At 41.9% G+C, this 21757-nt stretch overlaps 2 long non-coding RNA genes across 2 annotated transcripts in view; one reads left to right on the top strand and one right to left on the bottom strand.

Moving 5' to 3' along the window:
• Positions 1 to 865: 865 nt before the first annotated feature.
• LOC132250177 (uncharacterized) lies at positions 866 to 10016 on the top strand. The gene is made up of 3 exons (XR_009461807.1): positions 866 to 1261; positions 6256 to 6416; positions 8116 to 10016. It is a non-coding gene; the product is annotated as an uncharacterized LOC132250177 (long non-coding RNA).
• Positions 6150 to 21757, bottom strand: part of LOC132250181 (uncharacterized) — a 34936-nt gene continuing 19328 nt past the window's right edge. The window contains exon 3 of the long non-coding RNA XR_009461812.1: positions 6150 to 6288. This is a non-coding gene — a long non-coding RNA (uncharacterized LOC132250181). The remainder of the gene's footprint in view (positions 6289 to 21757) is intronic.

Below are 21757 nucleotides of genomic sequence, written 5' to 3'. Positions count from 1 at the left end.
GCCCAGCCCAGGGATGCAAAGCATCTGGGATGCTAGGGGACTCTGGTTTAATTTAAACTAGGAAGAGGTCTGGGACAGACATTGTATAAGTCAGTTTGATCCAAATCAGTTAAGTCTGATACTACATTCAACCAGGTTTATCTTAAACCAGTTTCAGCCATTTTGAAACTAGTTTATGTGCACTGAATTTATGTTCTGTTACAGGTTTAAACCCATTTCTGGTCACTTTAACTGGTTTATGTGAAATGTCTGTCACTGCCCACTGAGTCCAGTCAGAGGAGCCCCAGGCTGGCAGGCTAACCCCCCAAGCCCTCTGCCAGCTAAGGCTGCTGTGACCCAGCTCAATGTGCATGTGTAAACCACATGCCTAGGAGCTTCCCAGGGGCAATAAAATGTAGAGCATTATGCTCAATAGTTTACTGCTGCGCATTAATGGCATGCATAGATGTGCCTACAATAGACTAGATTCAGTATTCATGTAAACGAGTATAGCTCTCTTAGCTTAAGGTGATGAGTATCTAGCTCTTTATCTGCATAAATGAAAGGTACATTGCAGCTTCCTTTACAGCTGTTAACTGTCTAATGAAAGTCTTGGTTTAATTGGACAGGATATTCAGTGGTCAATAATATTGGTACAAATGTTTAATTTGTGTAATGTCCCCTCTGTCTGGCAGTTTAATTTTAGGTAGGCCTGTGTGAAGTGGCTAGTATTCGCTTCGGATTCAGATTCAGCCAATTTGGGGAACAGTGATTTAATTCGGTAATTTGAATCAGTGTCCTGATTCAATTTGGCTGAATCCCTGAATCAGTAAGGCCCATCCCCCTCCCCTCTCCCAGCCCAGCAATGGCTGCCCCAGCTCCCAGCACTTGTTAAAAAAAAGCCCCAGTGCTCACCAGGTGCTGCTGGGGAGGGGGCAATCCCTGCTGTCCCCCACTGCCCCACACAGTTGTCCCCCCACTACCCCCCCTAACCTCCCTCCTTGTGCCCCCAGCCCCCACGTGGGTGCCTCACCCAGGCTGGCTCCGGCCCTTTAAGAAAAAAAAAGAACGAAAAAACCCCAGGACTCACTGCTTCTGCCAGTGGGAGGCGATTCCCACTGCCCCCGTTGCCCCACACCACGTGGGAGGTCTGCACGAGCCCCCAAAGCCCCAAGGCTGCTGCAGGAGTGGTGAGTCCCGGGGCTTTTCTCAGCTTTTTTTACAGCGTGAGCCACTGTGAGGCACCAGGGATTGCCCCCTTTCCACCGCCCGGCAGCATCTGGTGAGCACCGGGGCTGTTTTTTTAAAGAGCTTGGGCAGGTGGGGCGGCCATGGGGGCGGGATGGGGAAGCAGGCGGAGGTCAGGGGGGCTGGGGGAGCAGAGGGGCTTGGGGGGGGCTGGCAGGGGTCTCCCCATGGTCCTCTCCCCCCTTCCCCCTCCCCCAGCCCCCCCTCCGCTACTCCTACTACTTACCAGTTCGAAGTCAGCTGCCACAGGGAGCTGCAGCCACCAGGGACTGTCCAAATCATCAAAGCTCTTTGAATATTTTCCAAAGATTTGGAGAGCTTTGAATCGATTCGGACCTTTAAATTGGACCCCTGATTCAATTCGGATTTAGAGATTCGGCCACCGAATTGGGCCGAATCTCCTCCAAATTGAATCACCACCAGAAGCTGAACACAGCCCTAATTTTAGGCATTTTTTCCTGTAATATTAATTATAATTCTAACTATAGTACTTATTTTATAGAGAACATTTTAGATAACGTACTCACAGCTCTAAAATAGTTAACAAAATCTTAACAAGCGTTACATTTTTTCTTTGGAAAAAATCTCTCTCTCTCTCTGAGTCAGCACATGAGAGAGTCGGTGCATATGAGTGCATGCATACACGTATACATACACATTTAATATATATTTATAAATTAGGTTATAATGATTATAATGGTGTTGGTCTATGTGTTTTAGATATTGTCTTTGTTCTAAGTGGCGTACTTGAAGCTGGAAAAGCAATCCTTTTTTTCCATTAACAACATAAAATCTGTAGCTCTAACAACCTGAAACTGTCTGTGTTGAGGAAGCTGACCTTTCCAATTACAAGTTTAGATCCAATGAACTCATCGGGCATGCATAGACATTTTAGTTTTAATGCATATTTCTTGAAATTATGGGAGGGATCTGTACTCTTTCATTCAGTATAAGGAAGAATGTAACAGCAAAACAAGGTTAGATGCATTCAGTGCTGTTCCATTTTCTATTTCTTGTTCTCTGCAACAGACAGAACAGTTTAAAATCAGGACATGAGGGTGGATGAACATCCAAATATCCTGATGTTTGATTCAGTTTGGATAAACACCAAAAGTTTTGATGCAGAATGTTTCTCTGAGCTTTTAAGATGTTCCTCCTTCTTTACTCCCAGTATCTGCCTCAACAAGTTCTTTGTGACATGAACACTTCCTCTTTTCCCCATAACTATTCCCAGTACAGGTTTCTAACAACCCACACCCAAGAAGCTTGCCAATCCTTACCACCTGCCCTCCACCCCTGCAACAGGCTCTCTATGTATTTCTGAGTCTTTCTCTCACTAATTTCCTCATCCGTACAGTCTTGCTCCTGAGAAATCTGTTTTCAGTTAGGTGAATGTCATTTTTGCATACCCATAATATAGTAACTTCTGTTATCATAATTATAGTATTCATAATTATAGTATTAACAAAAAGAAATATCCCAAATATAGTATCCTTAATGCTTGTTCCCTGAAGAGGTTTCTTTGGGGATATCTGTGTAAGAGCAACTTGCAATCTTCTTTCTGTCTCGTGTATATATCTTGATACACAGTTCCTCAGATGTAAATTGTAAGGGATGTGATGGAATATATATTCTGCATGTTTATGGAAATAAACTGACATCTTTACTTGGATTATGAAGATTATATAACCATGCATGGTTAAGGGTACCGTAAATGGTTATAGTTTGAGGAGATACCTGATTCAACATGCAGTGTTAGCTTTAATTTATATTTCATTTATTGTGTCAGTTTACTTATTGAAGCAAAATAATCTCTAGAATTATCACACAGAAGTATCACACAAGACCCACTCAGCAAATAAAATTAGAAGTCACTCAGCATTTTCTAGAAAAGAATTAGATCATAACTGCACAGCCCAGTACTAAATGATATCCAGTAATTTCCATGTGAAATGATGGGTTTAGAAGTTGAAATTTATCTTCAGTCACCACACAAAATCAAAATAACAACAGATATCATCATCATCAGTATCAAGAGCTTAAGTGCTTAAGTCTTTGTATAATTAATCTAGATGATGATGATTTATATGGCACCATGAATACACTTTACAGTATACTTACAGCTATATTCATTATAAAAAAACGATTTTAAAATCTAAGTTCCTGATCCTGAGAGGTACTGAGAACCCATTCTGAATTCCTATGACCGAAGTCAGAAATACATGCAGAATAAAGAGAAGGAAATATCAAACAAACAAAAAAAAATCTCTCAAGCGTATTATACCCTACTTCCTATTCTAGTTATAGCAAGCTTGAATGGTGCAGTGGGAAAGGAGCTGTGGGTGGAATATTCCACAGTAACCGCCAGTACTGCACAGTCTCGACACTGCATGGGTCACTTCCAACCCTGCTACACAGTAGCAAAGAGCTACTGCACAGTAGCAGCAGCATCACTGTTCATGCCCACTGATGCTACATCGCTGTAGCGATGAGCTCCGATGACATAGCAGCTCATGTAGACGTGCCCAGTTTATTCGTGCACACCATATGGATCCCAGTCAGAGCAGTCTGCGCTGGCAGCAGACCCAGGGGGTCAACCTGTCAGGCCAGAGCTGCTCCAACCAGTCTCCTTGTGCTTAATGGGGGCTGGCTGTGCCAGCATGCAGCCCCCATGTTGAGGCACCCTGTGTGCTAGCCAGCTGGGGAACAGCATGTGAAGACAGAGGAACAGCCAGCCCAGGGCTGGCTTCTCCCCAGTCTGTGTGTGATGTGAAGTCCCCACTGAGACACATGGAGATGGGGGAGCAGGCAGCCTAAGGGATCCATAGCATGCAGAGATGGGGGAGCAGCCCTGGGATGCCTGCTTCCCCATCTCCATGTGCTGCTCCCTGATCGGCTGGGGTGCAGGGTACTTCAGCATGGGGCCTGTCTGCCTGCCTACCTGCTAGCCCTGTGCTGAGGTTGTGCCCCATCCAGCCAGGGCAGCATCTTCATGTGCTTCTGTGCACAAAAATACTCCTCAGCATGGTAGTACTTGTAAATAGTAAATACAAGTGCTATACTACTCTGCTGCTGAGTTTATTAGTTTTATGGGCCCTGATAGGGGAGCATGTGTAGACACCCAGACGTTTACTGTGCAGTTAATTGGTCAACTATGCAGTAAATGTCTTCTGTAGATGCACCCTGTTTGAGACAAAATGTTGGGCTAGATGGTCCTGTGGTTTGACTCACTAAATTGTACTCCTTTTGCTCTTATGTTCTTAAGAAAAGTGAATTGAATAAATATAGAAGGAAAATGCTGACACATCACTTTTGTTTTTCTGTGTAGGAAACTTATAACAGGTCAGTGGAATTGAGCATTAGGTCTAACACCCATTACACAGGTTGACCAGCATCTTATCCATGAATAGCTCTACTGATTTCACTGGGAACACTCAATCAGCAAGGGACTCTTAATCTGAGAGAAGTTTTAAACGAGGATGGACTTGCCACATAAAAGGCTGGAAAATGCACCTCTGAACATTTAGCATCACAGAGATCATCCTCCAGAAGTCGTGATGATTTTTCATTCCTTTCAATGTGTACTGTGTGAGGGAGGAAAGGGCAGACATGGATTCCATTGCAGCACTGGTAAAAAGTGTTCACAAGTAAGCATGAATTATGCCAGCATAAAGAAAAGGGAAATCACTGGATGCCCTTGAAATAAGGTCATCTTCAGATTCACTAATCAACAATAAAAGAATACCCAAATTGTCTCATTGATCTAGGAGAATGTACATCTCCTACATCTAAGTTATTAACTGAGGAATTAAAATGAGTTTCCCTACATATTTATTCCTCCCTCTGTGTTTTATGGGTGCAATATCATGTTGGTTATATATATATCTTTTAAAAGTACATTTGCATCATTGCAATAATAGTTGTTTTAATTTTTTTTATTTAGTACCTGCTGTTTAGGAAATGTTGTGGGTTTCTCTAAAGTCTAAATGTGCTGCATAAAATAGCTTTGGAGAAAAAAAGATGTTCTCTAGCCTGCTGAGTAAATATAAATTTCACAGTTAAATACATAAAATAATGATTATATCCAATGGTCATGAGGGACGTGTTTTTAGGAGTATACTAATTAAACTACATCCTTCAGACAACATGTTTCTACACTTACTAGCAATGAACCATATCTGATTTGTCATTAAGTAATTATGAATGCTAATGCAAATAAAGCACCTTTCAAACAAGGCTTCAGAACAGAAATTAATCATATATTATTCTTTCTGATCCTACCACACAAGGGTCACTTAAACAAAAACAAGCAAGAAAGTGAAAATCAGAAACCAGAGAGGCTGATGTTTTGTTCAGGTTTGTTTTGATACCTCTCTCATTGTTGTTTTGTTTTTAAATGCACGTGTCCTCAGTGCGGTAAACAGAGGGAACAAATATTTTGATAACTTCAGAGCTGGAAGCTTGTTCAGGCAATTGAAACTTCCATTGACTTCAGTGATATTTGGATCTGTCCTGTAAGACAAGTCACCCACTCTTACTGTTTTCCTTCTGTATATCTCATATCTTGCAAGAGATAAATCTGATTTCCCCAGCTGATAAGGCATAGAGCATTGCACTGACTAGCCTTTGGTCACGCAGCAAATGACTGAGCTGGTCTAGCCCTTAGTCCACAGTTCTCTTCATTAGACTATCCTGGCTTTATAAAAGTTATCAAGAAGGCTGAGTTGCTCTGATTTAATCCACTCTGCCACTTCATATCCTTGAGCCTCTATCCTTAGTCCAAATCTCAGATTTAAGGGTTAGGTACATACCTCCTCAGTTATTCCATCTTAAATAAAAGGCTGGATAAAATACTGCTCCATAATTTAAAAGAAACTTGGAGAGGTGCCCCATCTTCTGAGTTAAAAGGGAACATTAGCAGTATTTTCTATCAACCTATTTGCAGTAAATGTAAGTTGATTTACCTTCTCATTAAGTTGTAAATGTTTTCCTTCCTCTTGACTTGTCTTTGTCCTCTTCTTTGTACAGGCAGCGAAGTCATAAGTCCTCTGAAGCAACTCTCTGCAAATTATAATGCTTCATTGCATAAGCAAGTAACAGGGGATGAGTTATGAAGAACAAAGTTCTTGTTGCACAAGCTTCAATAATCCTTAATTCTGGGAAAGAAAATGGCCAATAACTTGTGAAAGGTACTATGAATAAATGTGTTTAAGGCAAGATAATATGCCTTTAAATTGTGATTGGCTGTTTAGGATCCTCTTTGAGGCAAGGGGCCATGAATAACTGATAGTCTATCTGAGGTCAATTATTGTATAAGATACACTGAAAAATCATGCAGCACATCTCATTCATATAACTTATATTAAAAGGTGCTATTCAAAACCACAGGTGTCAGCCAGTAAATGAAAAACTCCTCTGTTGCAGGGAAGAAAGAGAATGCAAACAAGGAAAGAGTTGTAAATGAAGAAATAAAATATGAAAATGGCACAAGTGAGAAACAGTTAACAATTCAGAATTGTCAACAAATACACCCATTCAACTTTTTTGAAAACTTGAGGTGCTCATGTTGGATTCACTTTTCCAACCAGCTAATGTGTTAAAACAAACTGATGCTAACCTCAGCCAGATTAGGTGGTTACATTTTGATTAAAAGCAGGTTTTCATTGCACCTATATGTTTATTGAGAACATACTACAAGGACCAGTGGAGCACTTAGGAATCCTCTGCTTCCTTTTGGTACTCAAAAGGACTTGCTATACTAAGGCATTTATCCTCCACACTGAGCAAGTCTAAATGAGATGCTGTACTGAGCATTAGTCTAATCTAATGCACAATAAAGCATCATAGTCTACATGTATACAGCATTTTCTTCACAGTGAATTAGTCTACTGCTTGGTTAGCTGGTACCTGTAGATACAAATACTAGATTAACCTCACAGTGTCTGTGTTGACATGAGACACCAACAGCGCAGTAACTCATTACTAGCGTGCAAGAGCTTGTTACTACTGTGCAATAGTGTTGCATGGCATGGAGCATGATGTGATGCTACTGCGCAGTAGTAACAAGCTACCGCATAGTAGTAATGAGTTACTGTGCAGTCAGCATGACCAAAGAGCCATTCAGGGACACTACTGTGCAGTAACTCCAGTACTGTGTAGTTATTTAGTACTTGTATATGCAAGTAGTATAGGCAGAGATACCTCTCCAGGCAGAGGTGCATGTTGCAGTGAAGCACTGGCTTGCCTGGGGTGCCATCAAATATCAGGGCCCCACACCACATTTTCAGCTGCTCTCATGGCACAATGGTGATCAGCAGCAGTAGGGCATAGTGGGTTGGGCACCCCTCTATGCACTCAAATGGCTCATTGTTGTGTGCCCAGCAGACCTTTCAGCAGGGGTATGTTTGGGGTGCAGGCCACACACAGCAAGGTCGCTGGCCCAGGATGCCTCTCCAGAAAGGGCCATTACAGAGATGAGGTGGATATTACCAGTTCCACATCCCAGCTGGGTAGGAGCCTCTTAGCCCCTGACCACAGGCCTGGTGGCACAGGAAAAAACTGCCTGGCCTGCAGGGAGGAGAAGCAGGGAAACAGCTGCCATGGCACTTGCTGGCAGGAGTCAGCCCTGGCCCAGCCTTGGTAGGGGATAGGGAAAGCAAGCTGCCTGCTGCAGGCAGCAAGCAGCCCACCTGCTGCTGGGGTGGGATTGGGGTCAAAGGGCTGAGCCAGCAGCCACCTGTGGCATGGCCCATCTGACCAATTTACCAAGGTCCCTGGGTACCTGTGCACACATGACCCCTCAGCTGTGCACAACCCCTCGGTACAGTGAATGTTATCTCTGAAATGTTTCAAACTCTCACAAAGAGCCTCTCTATCCTTGCTCTGCAGGTCCAGCAGCTGCTCTCAGGGGAGAAACACCAGCCACCAGTGGGGATCCAACTTTAAGATGCCACCACTGTTGGCCAGCACCCTTCACATGCACCACCTTCACCAGCAGGACACACAGGACCACACTCCCCTGCTGGACAGGCTGGTCACAGTGGCTGAGGAGAGGCTTGTGGACTCATGGGCCTGGTGAGCCCAGAACCCAAAGTGGATGCAGGAGCAGGACCAGGAGGACCGTGCCTTCCAGGACAGGCTCCTCACCCTCCAGGAGAGGCACATCACCCTCCTCGAGAGGATGCTTGAGGCCCAGGAGTAGCAGGCTGCCATAGTGGCCTGAGTTGTAGATGCAGTGGAGGAGGACCACTGGGTGCTGGACACCATCCTTGCCTTGGTGGTCAGCTTCATGCTGCACAGTGACCAACCCTCAGCCGTGATCCCACCTAGCCCTTGGCAGCCCAGTCCCCAGCTCTGTCCTTGCCTGCCCCCTGGCAGCTGCTCATGATCCAGTGCCAAACCCTCAGTGGGCCTTGGACAAGGCACAGCACCACCTGCCCTGCTTCTGAGTTAGGTCCCCCAGTAGCCTAGTCCCCAACCTGGGTCACCTGGGCCACTTGCCCAGCCACCATGAGCAGCAGCTGCCCATGGTTGAGCCAACTACAAAACTGCTGGTCCTGGCCCTGTGGTGAAGTAAGGGAAGCAAGCCAAGCATGCTGGACAGTGCCCATCCTCACCCCAGTATGAGCCTCTGGCCTGCCTGGCTTCCAAGGTAATTCTCCTTGGGCTCCATGCCATATTCACCTCCATCCCCCTATACTTCCCTTACAGTTCAGAAAGTGCATTGTACATAGTTGCATGGGAAGCAGGACTTTTATTGTTGGTGCACGTTGGAGTTAGGGAGGAGTGTGTTGCCAGGAGGGAGAGAGGGAAAGTGCTGTTGAGGAGGGAAGGAGGGAGTCTATTGTTGAGGAGGGAAGGGAGTCTGTTATTGTGTGGTGGAGGGAAATAAAGTTTGATATTTGTTGCAAACTGTCCATAGTGCGCATGGTCTTGGGTTCCCCTGAGGGCCTGGGGTCCAAAGCCAGCCAACCAGGTGCAGGGGGGGTGGAGAAAGAGGTGGTCTACAAGTGCCTTATGGACACAGTGCCCTGTCTGTCACTACCAGTGGGTAGGGCAGGGAGCGCCCATGGTGTGCTGGCCACAGGCTCTCAGGACAGTATCCCCTGCCAGGATGAGCCTGCCCCCAGATCCCTGTCCCAGGCTGAGCCTTCCCCTAGAGCCCCTGGCACTCGAGCAGGTGTAACTGGAGCCTGCAGCTGCCCCCTGGCTGCTGTAGTGGGGGCAGAACAGGGCAGGAGTAGGCTTGGATCTGCCTATTCTGATTGAGAGACAATCTGAGCCTGACAGTGTAGAAGCATTCCCTGGCGCATGTGTAAATGCATTCCCAGGGCAAGCATACTATGCCTTATTTTACTGTTCAGTAAGCTTAAAGTACATTAATAGCACATAGAGATGTGCCCACTGTGATCTTTTGCATTCATTTCTTCCTTTGGATTTCATTCCCATATAGCACAAGGTTAGTGACATTCTGTACTAGTGTTTCTGTCTTTTCTGCACCAATACTGATTTTTCTGGCAGTGGCATATGAAGGAAATCTTAGCACTGTATCTTAGGTCATATTGTTGCTAGAACTGTGAGACAGGGAAGTGCCATTTGGCAAAGGATATGAAGGTGTGCGACTATGACCTTGATATAGGAAGGAAACCTGCATATTTTGTAATTTTTTTGTGCTGGAACACACCCAAAAGATATAAAAGATTTTGACATAGATAATGTATGTAATACCTACTTCGATTAAATAAAATTTAAAATTATAATGCAAAAATGAATATGCAAATTCACTTTAAATCAGCAAATTAAAATATTGCATTTGTCTCTACTTTTGCCCTTGTTTTTTTTTCAGACAATCAGAGGCATGGGAGGTCCTCCTGGAAAGTAAGAGATGACCAGTTTCCAGGGAGGGGAGGAACTTTAAGGGCCCCTTGGCCAATTGGAAGCATGTGTGTGTGGTGGGGGGATGTCTCCGTACTCCAGTGACTGCTCCCCACCCCACCTTCTCCTTTGCCCCCCATGCTTCAGGATGCTAAGGCTTCCTGCCTGTCTTTGCAACTCCCTCTCTTCCCTCCCCCCCACAACTTGCTAGCTGTTTTCTAGCTTTATCACAGTCCCCAGGGGCTTTTTCATGGGGTCTGGGAATTTCCATGACAGACTTACAAAATTCACAGTTTCCACAAAAATCGCAAAATCGTGAACAAAATCTTAGAAGAGATAAAATACAGATTACACCAGCTGAGCATCTGGCTTCTAGCCTTTATTAATAATTAAGGCTTAAAGTGCACCTTCCTCTTCCTTTCATGCATAAGCATAACTCTCATTGATTTCAGAAAGAAAACTGTCACTTCATACTCAAACCATTATCACTTATAAACACCAGAATGGGATAGTCTGTGCACACAGTAGAAATTCAGATTTAAATCTTGAGATCACCATTAAACGGTCAGCAGTTTTTAAGAGTGGCATCAGAGCTACACCAGTTACTTATTATCCCTCTGGCAGGGGAACACGAGTGATTTTTAGCTATCCTGGTGTGGCAACTTTGGGGAATTCCTGAATTCTGTAGGGTTGTTAAAATCTTGCTATGGTAAAAGAGAACAGAAACAAAAGACTCAATCCTTGGCTCCTCATTAAGTCCCTAATTTGCTACCTACTTGTAAGCCAGGGAATGATGCCTCTGGCCCAGAGAACTTCAGTGTCACCCATGTACCATCTTTATAAGCTTTACAAATACCTTATTCTCAGTCACTACTCACCACATATCGAACAATATCGAATACCAGAACAAGCCAGATTCAGATTAGGCAAATCTTACACTGGTCAAATACTAAACATAACCCAGTATACAGAAGATGGATTTGCAAAAGAGATGGTAATAGGTTCTGTGTTTGTAGATCTATCAGCACTATATGATACAGTCAACTACTGAAACCATTTGCCAGAGTCTATGATATGATAAACAAATACCACTTAGAGCAGCTCATCCAATCTTTTTTTGGAGAACAGGCAATTTTATGTAGAACTACACCAGAAATGGAGCATCTGGAGACAACAACAAAATGATCTTCCACAGGGCAGTGTGTTTGCACCAATCCTCTTTAACATATATACCAATGATCAGCCCATACAGAGCAATATGAGAAGCTTCATATATGCTGATGATCTATGCATGACATTGCAAGAGAAGGACTTTGCCACTGTCAAGAACAGACTGACACGCACTGAGCAATCTCTCAGATTACAATAAGAACCAGCTTTTGCACCAACCCAAGATGTAGGTCACAGCCTTTCATTTATGCCATAGAGAAGCCAAGTGGAAATTAAACATCACCTGGGATGGAATCCCACTGACTAATCACTTGAACCCTGTGTACTTCAGGGTTACATTGGACCAAACACTTTCCTTCAAAGCACATGTAGAGAAAATGAAAGGGAAAACCAGTGCCTGTAACAACATGCTTCAAAAGTTAGTCACCTCAAAGTGGGGAGCGAATCCAGCTACATTACAAACCACTGCTATTGCTTTGTGCTTGTCACTCCATTTCAGAGTATGTATATCCAATATGGGAACAATCAGTCCATGCCAAGAAACTAGACCCAGTTTTAAATGACAGCTATAGTAAAATAATAGGATATCTAAACCCAACATCAAAGGATAGCCTGTACTTACTGGCTGGCATTGCACTACTTGATATCAGAAGAAAGGTAGTGAGCCAGCAAGAAAGATAATGGCAGATAGAAGACCCCATACATCCACTCTGTGGTCACACAGAAGTAAGCAAATGGCTTAAAGTGTGAAAGAGTTTTGTGATCAGCGTTGTACCATTGGACACAGTGGTTGACAGGGCACAACTGAGGTTATGGAAAGAAAGATTATGCACAATCAGGTGCCCTTTAATAGACCTGGAACCCCAGGAGGACCTTCCTAGAGGGGTTGATACAGACTGGTCAACATGGTGATGCCTGAACTGCCTGCACATGCAAACTGGAAGATCAAAAACAAAAATGATCAAATGGGGCTACTCAAATGACATAAATACATGTGTGTGCGCTGAAGTGCAGACTATAGAGCACCTGTTTGTTTGCCAACATTGTGGTGAGACCTGTACAAAAGAGGACCTGACTGCAGCAGTGGAAAGAGCCATCTCTTAGACATGATTCTGGAAAAACATCTAGTCTATGACAAAGACACGAAGAAGAAGAAGAAGAAGAAAGAAAGAAGAAAAAAGAAGGAGCAACAGCAGCAGTAGTTTCTATTGTAAACCCACAAACCTATGCCAGATGTCCCTGGTTCTCTTTCACATAGAGAACAGTCCACAGTCTTTTGCACAGGGGATGGTTTGGCATGGTGAGTGAACTTCTTAGTGGTAGAGTTGGCAGAATCAGAGTATAGTGTAGTAGGCCTATTTTATCTGGTATGGCAATGATTTTGAACCCACCCATGTAAGTCAGAATATCTCAATCATAAAGCTGCTCTAGTTTGCACTGCAATCAGTTTGGTCGCCAGCAGCCTGCAAAATTGGGATGGAAGGGTGAACAATTAGTCTAATACAGGGGTGTCAAACATATAGCCCGTGTGTCCCATCCGGCTCCCACAGCCTCATTGTCCAGCTGCTGGTGCTGGCCTTAGGTACAAGATGACCTGCACATGCCAGGTTAGCCTCAAGGGCAGGGCCTGGAACATGTGCTGCATGTAGCACCCATTATGGGCACTCTGGGATTTGCATTGGGCTACATGTGGCACCTAACCTGGCTGGACAGGGGGAAAGAGGAAGGTCTATGGGCCTGATCCAGCCTGCAGACTCTCTTGCCCCCTTGCCACTAATTTAGCAGGGCTAGATTAGTTTGATACCCTTGGTCTAAAGATATCTGTGTTCCCCATCTTGAATAGGTACAGTGAACACTACTCTGATGAAGATGGAGATCTTTCCTGTACCTTGTAAGTTGTTTTATTTTAATAGCTCCTAAACTTGAGTGTATCCTGTTATTTGGGAGATTAATATAAAAGTCAATGTATAGCACTTGCATCTTCTGTACATTGAACATTCATAATGCTATAAGAAGTTTCCTGGTGGTTGATATGCTTTAAAACAGTTCCATTTGAAAATCAGTTAAAACATACTCTGACAAATCAGGAAAAACTTTCTTAGCAGTATTCAGTGTGCGGGCCGGGTGCAATCCGGGCCCTTTTCGAACCGCGCGGGCTGTGGCCAACAGCCCAGGCACGCTGGATCGGAGAAAACGGGCGACATGCTAGAATTAGTCACGGACGCGTAGTGGTTGATTCAAGATTGTTTACTTACACCGAAGATGGTCGCGGTGTAGGCTGGACAGTTTTCCAGGCACAGCTCCAATTAAATCCTCGTTTGAGGACTACGACAAGCTCGGGTCTCTCCCACAGAGTGGTTGAGGCTCCGTGGATCCTTTTGCGCGCAGGGAGAGGGATACGTTGAGGATTGCGAACGGAGACGGGGAGAGGCGAGAGGCTGATCAGACCTCTGCTGCCTGCTTGAAATGCGCTGGGTCCGGTAGGCTCCGCAGCGCTTAGAGATCTTCACACAGCATGAAGATCCCTCCTCCTGGTGTTCATGGAGTCCTCCAACTTGGGCGGAAACCACTCAAGCTTTTTATACGGCTAGCAAGCCAATCACTAGCCGCCACGTGTGAATAATTTCACACAAGCCAATAATGGGGCTCGAATTAGAATACAAATGGCGGGAACTCTTTGCAACAAGCATTTCTTAGCTGCAAAGAAGAAATGCACACTGCAAAGAAAGCTACAAATTGGCGGGAAAATAATTCAGTGGTGCCAAAGCGCACACAAAACAAAAATCACACCCTTGGGTTGTGACATTCAGAACCTTATAAGCCTACCTTTCTGCCATATTTTTTGAGCATTCATAACCTAAATATTGTTTGACATATGTCCTGTATATTTCCAAAATCTTTGTTTTCTTTGTACCCTGAAAGTAATCATAAAATCCTTTTCCTGTTCAAAGTCATAGGAAGAGTGGCTTATAATGGAACCAACTTGCACCATTTATTATGATGTGGTTGCATATTGCAGCTCATTTTATAACTTCCTGTAACTTGAAACCATTATATCACTTGCTGAATTAATCCACTGCCAAAACAAGCAAGCAATACAATTACCAAAGAGAATATATGAACATGAGACCTGAACCCTGCTCCTTCGTCTGCTGCATTGTAGTTTCCTACCTACAGCCAGAATTAGCATTTCTGAGAAAGCATAAAAACAAGGTATTTGTTGTTATTACCTACAAATAAAACTAGCTTCTGGAACTATGCAAACATTAGGCACGTATATACACGATGCAACATTGCTGTAGCAACATACTACGGCAGCGAAGCATCAGCAGGCAAAAACCATGATGCCTCAGCTATGTCACTGTAGCAGCATGCTCCCTCATTATAGCACAGTGCTACAGCAGTGTGGCAGCTAAAAATAAACATGTGCCCCTGGCATGGTGCAGGACAGCACTGTTAACTGCGCAGTAACAACATCACCATAGGGGCATATGTAGATGTCCCCACTATGAATGCAGCTGGATTTCTTAGGGAAAGATTAGTTGAAATGATACCCTGGGCATGCCTTGATCATGAATGAACATTTTACTTGAAAAAAAGGTGGGTAATCCCATACCTGGTGTTCTGGGGAATTCTGGGGAAATTTTCTGCTTATAAAACATTTTCAAAACATTAACTTGTTATTTCTTACAAGCATGTCCTGGGCTATGGTGAAAAAAGTTAACATCTCCCAGAGGCATAATGATGCAGCTGGGTGCCTGGGGCAGCTGCCACCCACAGGGACAATGGTGATGTCTAGTTGCTTCCACCTCCACCAGTGCAATAGTGCAGATTCAATAAGAGTCATTTTTTTCCTCCACATCCCTCAAGTTGGCACCTGGGACAGCTGCACAAATTACCCCACCCCAGCTACACCCCCAGCAGCTCTACTTCTGAGGTATATCTGGCAGGTAAGTATTATTTTTATTTTCATTTTATAAGTAAAGAAATTTTGACACAAAGGGCCAGGTCCATATCATTCTCATAGGTGCCACAATAGGACTTCAGCAGAATTTAGGTATTGAAATCACAATGGTGGTAGTCCCATTGCATAAATAGGGTATAACCCTTATTTGTGCTATAGCCTAGTGGTTATACCATTTGCTCAGGAAGTGAGAGACCTTATTTCTACACTGTCCTCAACCTGAGGGGATTCTAACCATATAGCCCACTTCCCAGGCTATAGAATAGATTAGGCAGGAGGACCTTCCAACCCTCCTGTTGATGCTGGACCATGGGGCATCCAAGAATCTAGCCCAGAGACATCATGAAGAGCTGTGGTCTTCATTATTGGGCTCTGGACCCATAAGAAATATGATCAGATTATATCCATCCACACATCCTTTTCATATGTGGCAGTCAAACTATTTATAATGTATTTTATTTAAAAAATAATCCAAGTTCAATACCCTTCCTTTGCTGGTCAGAATACTACATGTGTGATGATAGAAAGGCACCTGATCATGCAAAATATACAGGAATGATGCTGCATTTGAGGAATATGTATTGTTGTTGTTTTCCCCAGTGAAGTGAAAGGCATGTCATATAACACTTTTTGGATGTGGCATGCCTTTTACTTCATTGACAGGCATGTTATCTGCAACAAAAGCCAACAACCCTTACTTTCATGTACAACTCATCCACTTGGTGACAGTAATCATGGCTTGATGGGGGGTCCAGCAAAAGAGCTGCTACTATACACATTTGGCCTTATTATGATTTCTGACAGGTTGGGTATATGATGTCTAGGATGATCCAACATGGAATGTGTCAGATTATCCAGAGGACTTCTAGCCTTTTTGTAGAAACAGTCTTGTATTTCAGTTTGTGCTCTTTCCAGCCTCTGAGATGAATGTGGGGGGTGCAGCAGTAAATGAGAGAGCTACATACGTTTGAAGGGTAGAAAGCAAACAAGGCATGTCATATGTAGAAGGCATACTCTTGGGAACTAGATAGGCTGAAGAGACTGGATATCTGAGTAGAACACCAGTTTAAAAGCAACCTGGGAAGAGTTGAGATGAAACGTTGATAGCTGATCAGCAGTTTGTGAGTGCTGTTCATGATGGTCTCACTTTAGTAACCCGTCCTAGTAGAAAAGTGTTCACCTTAAATGGAACCACCAACACACCTGGCATTAACTAGCAATATTGATGGCAATCTCAACAGAGAATACAATTACTGAATTTGCATATCAATTGAAATAGCCTCTAACAGTACATTTGGTCATTCCTGGATAGGTGTCAGGGTGGAGAAACTTCTGAAGATGGCACTGTTCAGGCTACATCTCTTTCTCTAGGTAACTGGAGGACTTCACTGCCAAAGTCTTCAACGCAAACTGTGAAATGGAAATATTACAAAGATTGAAGGACTTACCCCTACAATTACAATATCCTCTGTAAATATGCCATTTTCCAAAATGGCTGGTTTGTATAAATAGCAGAATTAACACGCAACTAAAATGCAGATGTAGGAATGATTGACTTTAATGTGATCAAATGGACAATAGCATGGAGACCCACACAAGCTTAATAACATGGCTTTGATACTCCTGCTCTACTCTATTCTCAGACTAGTACTGTTATAAACATTCCTTTCCCTATTTTCCATTAACCCTTAAGAAAATGGAAACTGGCTGTGTACACAATGAATAAGCTCAATTTTCTTCAAAGTGACTGTATTTTACTGTATAGCCCTAACTTCTTCCTGCCTATCTGTGAAAGTCATTGGTCTACATTACCAGCCTGTTCATTACTTCCCCTCTTAACCTGTTTCCCAACTGGCTATGACAAAAAGATAGTCTCCAAGGACAATTAAATGTTTTAGGCCAAATTACCTTGAAATATGCAAATATTTTTCATTCACTTTTTAATGTTGGCACCATCCACAATTGTGTCACTTCAACTCTTAAACTGATGTTTATTAGTTAACATCTATTGTGGATCCTGTTAAGCGGTGGTACATTAATTTTTATTTACTAGAGTTTTGCAAAAGAAGTTGGCCATCACTTGATTTTATTTTGTTGACTCCATTATTTCTTTTAAATATATTTTGAAAACAAGGGTCCCAGCTGTCTAGTGGTATAAATCATAGTAGCTCATTGATTTCTGTGGACCCATGCCAGTTTCTACCAGCTGAAGAACCGGCCTTATTTTTTTTTAACCTGGAAGGCTATTATAATATTTTTAACATAGGTCAGTTTGAGGGCTTAATCAAACATTCATTGATTTTACTAGAAAATAAATGGTCAGGGATTTTAATGGGCTTTGGATCAGGCCCTGAATGCAAATTTTAGGTAAGGTAAGTGAAGAGGAGAAAAATGATTATATTCATTGCAACACTGCAGCAGTGTGTCTGAAGCATTATGACATGTCATCTGATGTTCTAAAGTGGTTTTTAACTCCTTCAATGTAGCTTTGCCTCAGGATAAAACCATCCTTTTAACAGTATGTGTGAGGAAAGCTGCAATGGCCTGTAGAAGTGCCCCTAGGCTATGTGCTCTCTGTCACCTGCTGTATTGCCCTGACTTTGAGAAACCTTTACTCCCTCTCTCTTTAAGGATCTGAACAGTTTGCTCTCACTTTGTCCAATAAGGAAAGCTGACTAGCTTTATTCTGATGTCCCTGCTTTTAAAAGAGACTTTTCTGACAGTTTTCTTTGTTCTTACATTAGGGTGGGTAGATACAAAATAAAAGACTGCATCAATAAAAACACTGCAATTTAGTTTGCTTCCCTAGGATTAAATTGCCCTACCTGTTTCATCCACAGTGCCTTAGGTTTGAAATCAACAGTAATAAAACTATTTTCCCCTGCAGACCAACTATGCAAGCATTACACAGTGTTCCTCTCTATCTCTTCAAATACCAACCAATGTAAATATGAAATCACTGGTGTTTATTGCTTCTAGAAGATGTGTGTGTAGGGGGGGGGTGGGTTCAGATATTTATAACTTCTGAAAGTTTTTGGATGTTTATAACCTCTGGCATATCTGATTAATTAAAATTAGCACATCTCATTTATTAACATTTCCTATGTACCTTTCTAAAGGCAATGCCAGTTCTCCATATCGTTCCTTCAGTTTTTAATTAGCTAAAGGTACAAATTTCAAAAGCACTTAGTTTTGGCCTAATTCTGATCCTACTGAAGTCATAAGCACTTTGCCAAGCACTTTTAAAACTCCTACCTCAAAAAGGAGATTTGATTCAACATTAGCATTGGCACTGGGGTAATTACTAGCAGCCTCACAAAGACTTGTGTTCATTTGTGATAAATGCTGTATAAAGAAAAAGTAATATATATCACACACATACACAATAAATGCATCTTGCCTGTTTAACTATACAAGAAGCCCTCTCCCCTGTTCTTTTCATATTAGTGGGAGTTGTAATATTAAATTCAGTAGAAGCAGACATGGATCTGAAAATGTGCTATGTTTTATATCTATGAGACATGAAAGAAGTAGATACTTGCCTATGGCTTTGGAGATTGCACAGATTATACAGGCTGTTAATAGTTACTTACAGATTGAGAAGGATGATAAAATGCCCCACCCTTTTTCATAGGGTCAGGAACCAAGTAAATCATCTCCCTCTACTGGATGATAATGGAGAACCTGGTATAATTAAAACCTTCCATAGGTTCCCTGTTACGCATTTTGACCTGGGAGGCCTTGCCTAGTTCTAACATGTTTGGAGAACTCGATATATTTGCCTCTTGCTCCTCTTACCTTTTGTATCTTTTTCATCCTCTCAGACAGCAAGTTCTGTGGGGCACAAACTATGATTACCTCAATGTTTGCGTAGCATCCAGCACACAAGGTTGACTCTGAATTCGTTGTAGTAGCTATGTAAAATAAGAACTGAATTCTAGTAATTTATTGGGGACATCTCTTGCTATTTGTTCTATTCAGCTGAAGTACAGATGGACTGAAAAAGCCCTAATCAATAGATAACTAACTTGACTGCTTGTTCTATTGTATCTATCAAAAAGTAATTTTAATATCATTAAAAAATCATCAGAATTTAAGGTTTGCATTTCATTTCTGTTTCAAAAAAAAATCTTCCCACCCGCAAAATCCCTGTGAAGTTTCAGTGTGTTTTTTCATTTGAAAACTTGACCTTGTTTGACTGAAATTGGACCCACTACACATGCTAATGGCCAACACAAAATGAGCACTCTATAATCCTCCTATTGTCTTTGCCATGCAGTGCGTTTTGTAGTTTTATACACTGCAATTTTAAAATGGTCCTACTTGCAAGTGAGTGAAAAACCTCTAAAGCTTTGACGTATTCAATTTCAAAATTCTTTTATAACCAAGCTCAGTTTTAACAATGATATATGCAAAATGTCATCTTTTGATGAAAAAAAAAAGAAAAAAAGACAAGCCTGTCATTTCAGTAAAGGTCTAGAAATTTTATGTTGACTTATTCACTACCTGCACAGTGTCCTAGTTTCTGACATTATGTCATTTGTTGGCTATTTCTTTTCAACCAGTATGGTAGTATGCCAATAACTTAAGAAGAATTGGAAGGAGAATAAATGTGACAAACTGAAAAGAAGAAAAAAATAGGAGAAAGAGTTAAGGGGGAACGTAAGTGGTGACTTTTTTCAGTATCATCACTCATGCATTACTTCTCCATAAGCTATCAAATGAAGAAGAAAGAAAAAGTAGATGAAAACTACTTTTACTGCAATACAGTTAACATTGTCCCCATCAAGATGCCATGCCTTAAAATATTTACGTAGAGATGCCACTGAATGTTGGCTATAAATCACACAGTACTGAACTTTTTAAAGTTATGTTTTGCATGGTAAAGTGATGAATACACCTTACCATGCATAAAAAATTCATAAAAAAATAATTCATGAAAAATATGGAAAGATTACAAAGTTGGAGTGGAGATGTACTCGTGTTATTAAGTTCAGCATGAAATCAAGACCCTGACTCAGGAAAATATCTGCAGTCTGGGTAAATGAAATTTTCAACAGCTGTGGAGTGATTTAGGAACATGTTCTGATTTTTTAAATGTGTCTGAGGGATTTAGGAGCTCAACTATTTATAGCTTGCACCATTCTTACAGTAATCAGATCTGACAGCACTTAAGCATATGAAATGGTGTCCTGATTTGGACCTGAGTTCTGGATCTGAGCTTATCCCCAATTTAGTAGTGATGAGCTTCAGTTTCCCATCATTATTATAGGGCTAGACACCAGTTACACCACAAGAATATAACTTTGGCCATCACCAGAGCCTAGGAAGAGAGAGGTTCAGATCTAGACAGAAATGCAGGTATCCTTGTTTCCTTGCAGAATTGATTGAATTCCTCCTTTCAAGGATTCTCCCATTCATTTTTCTATTGTTAGTAAATCAGTCCTGGTAATAATATTAATGCCTGTTTATTAATGCTTTACATGTTAGAAGCATTACACAGATGTTCACTAATAATCAGAGGCTGAGCCAGTAAGGATTATCATCCTTATTTTACAGAAGCAAAGGTGAAATGACTTGCCCAAGACCATACAGGCATTTAGTGAGCAGAACTGGGATTAGAACTCACACTTTCCTCTCTCACACCTCATTACCGTTATGGCTCTCAAACTGAGACACTTGAAAGGTTTGGTACTGGAATCTTCATCCATTTTCCTCACTGCTGAGTATTTCTGCTCCCAACATGGTTGCATTTCAATGGCCCTGATACACATGCATACACACCCCCCCGCCACATAGTCAATGAAGCACGTTGGGGCCTCCCTGAAATATGCTATATAAATGTTAAATATTACAAATATCATTTTGTAAAATCCCTTTCCATTGTGGAATATTATTTTTATCTGAATTTGCCTATTTCCGTGTGTTGGCAATCCTGCTCGATTTCAAGTAAATTGCTTGTTAAACAGACCACTTAGCATAGACTGGTAATGCAAAGCCAAATCATTTCTGCTCATCTTATTAATATATGATTAAAGGATCTATGTACAATACTGTTACCTCTCTGTAGCATATTTCCATAAGGCAACAAGGAAAAAAGTATACTTGCATAATCTCAAGGCATGTAAATGTAGAAAATGCACCTGTATTTCTGATTCCAAAATAGTCAAATCGCTCAGTAATAAACTGGTTTCCGTAATGTATCATATTTTTCAAGGATTTCTTGCACAAATCCATTTTCATTATGCCTGAATTCCATTTAATATGTTTTTACAATACATGTTTTTGGTATATCATTCCAGACAAAAAAAGAGAGTTCCATTTGACTGTAAGAGTATACTTTTATACATGGCAAATAAACAAACAAATCAGTTTGATCTGTTATGCAGATAATACTGCTGTGTAAAATACGTCCAGGAACCAAAAATGCATTTTCTGTGTGGAAGCTCCCCTTGTAGAATGCACAGAGAATTTATGTGAGCTGTATACAGCACTGAGACTCTTTTATGTAGCATGTTTCCC

The sequence above is a fragment of the Alligator mississippiensis genome, chromosome 1 (genome assembly GCF_030867095.1).
Source record: "Alligator mississippiensis isolate rAllMis1 chromosome 1, rAllMis1, whole genome shotgun sequence".
Lineage (NCBI taxonomy): Eukaryota > Metazoa > Chordata > Crocodylia > Alligatoridae > Alligator > Alligator mississippiensis.
Note: the sequence above shows the minus strand (reverse complement) of the source record. Positions and strands in the feature narration are given on the sequence as shown.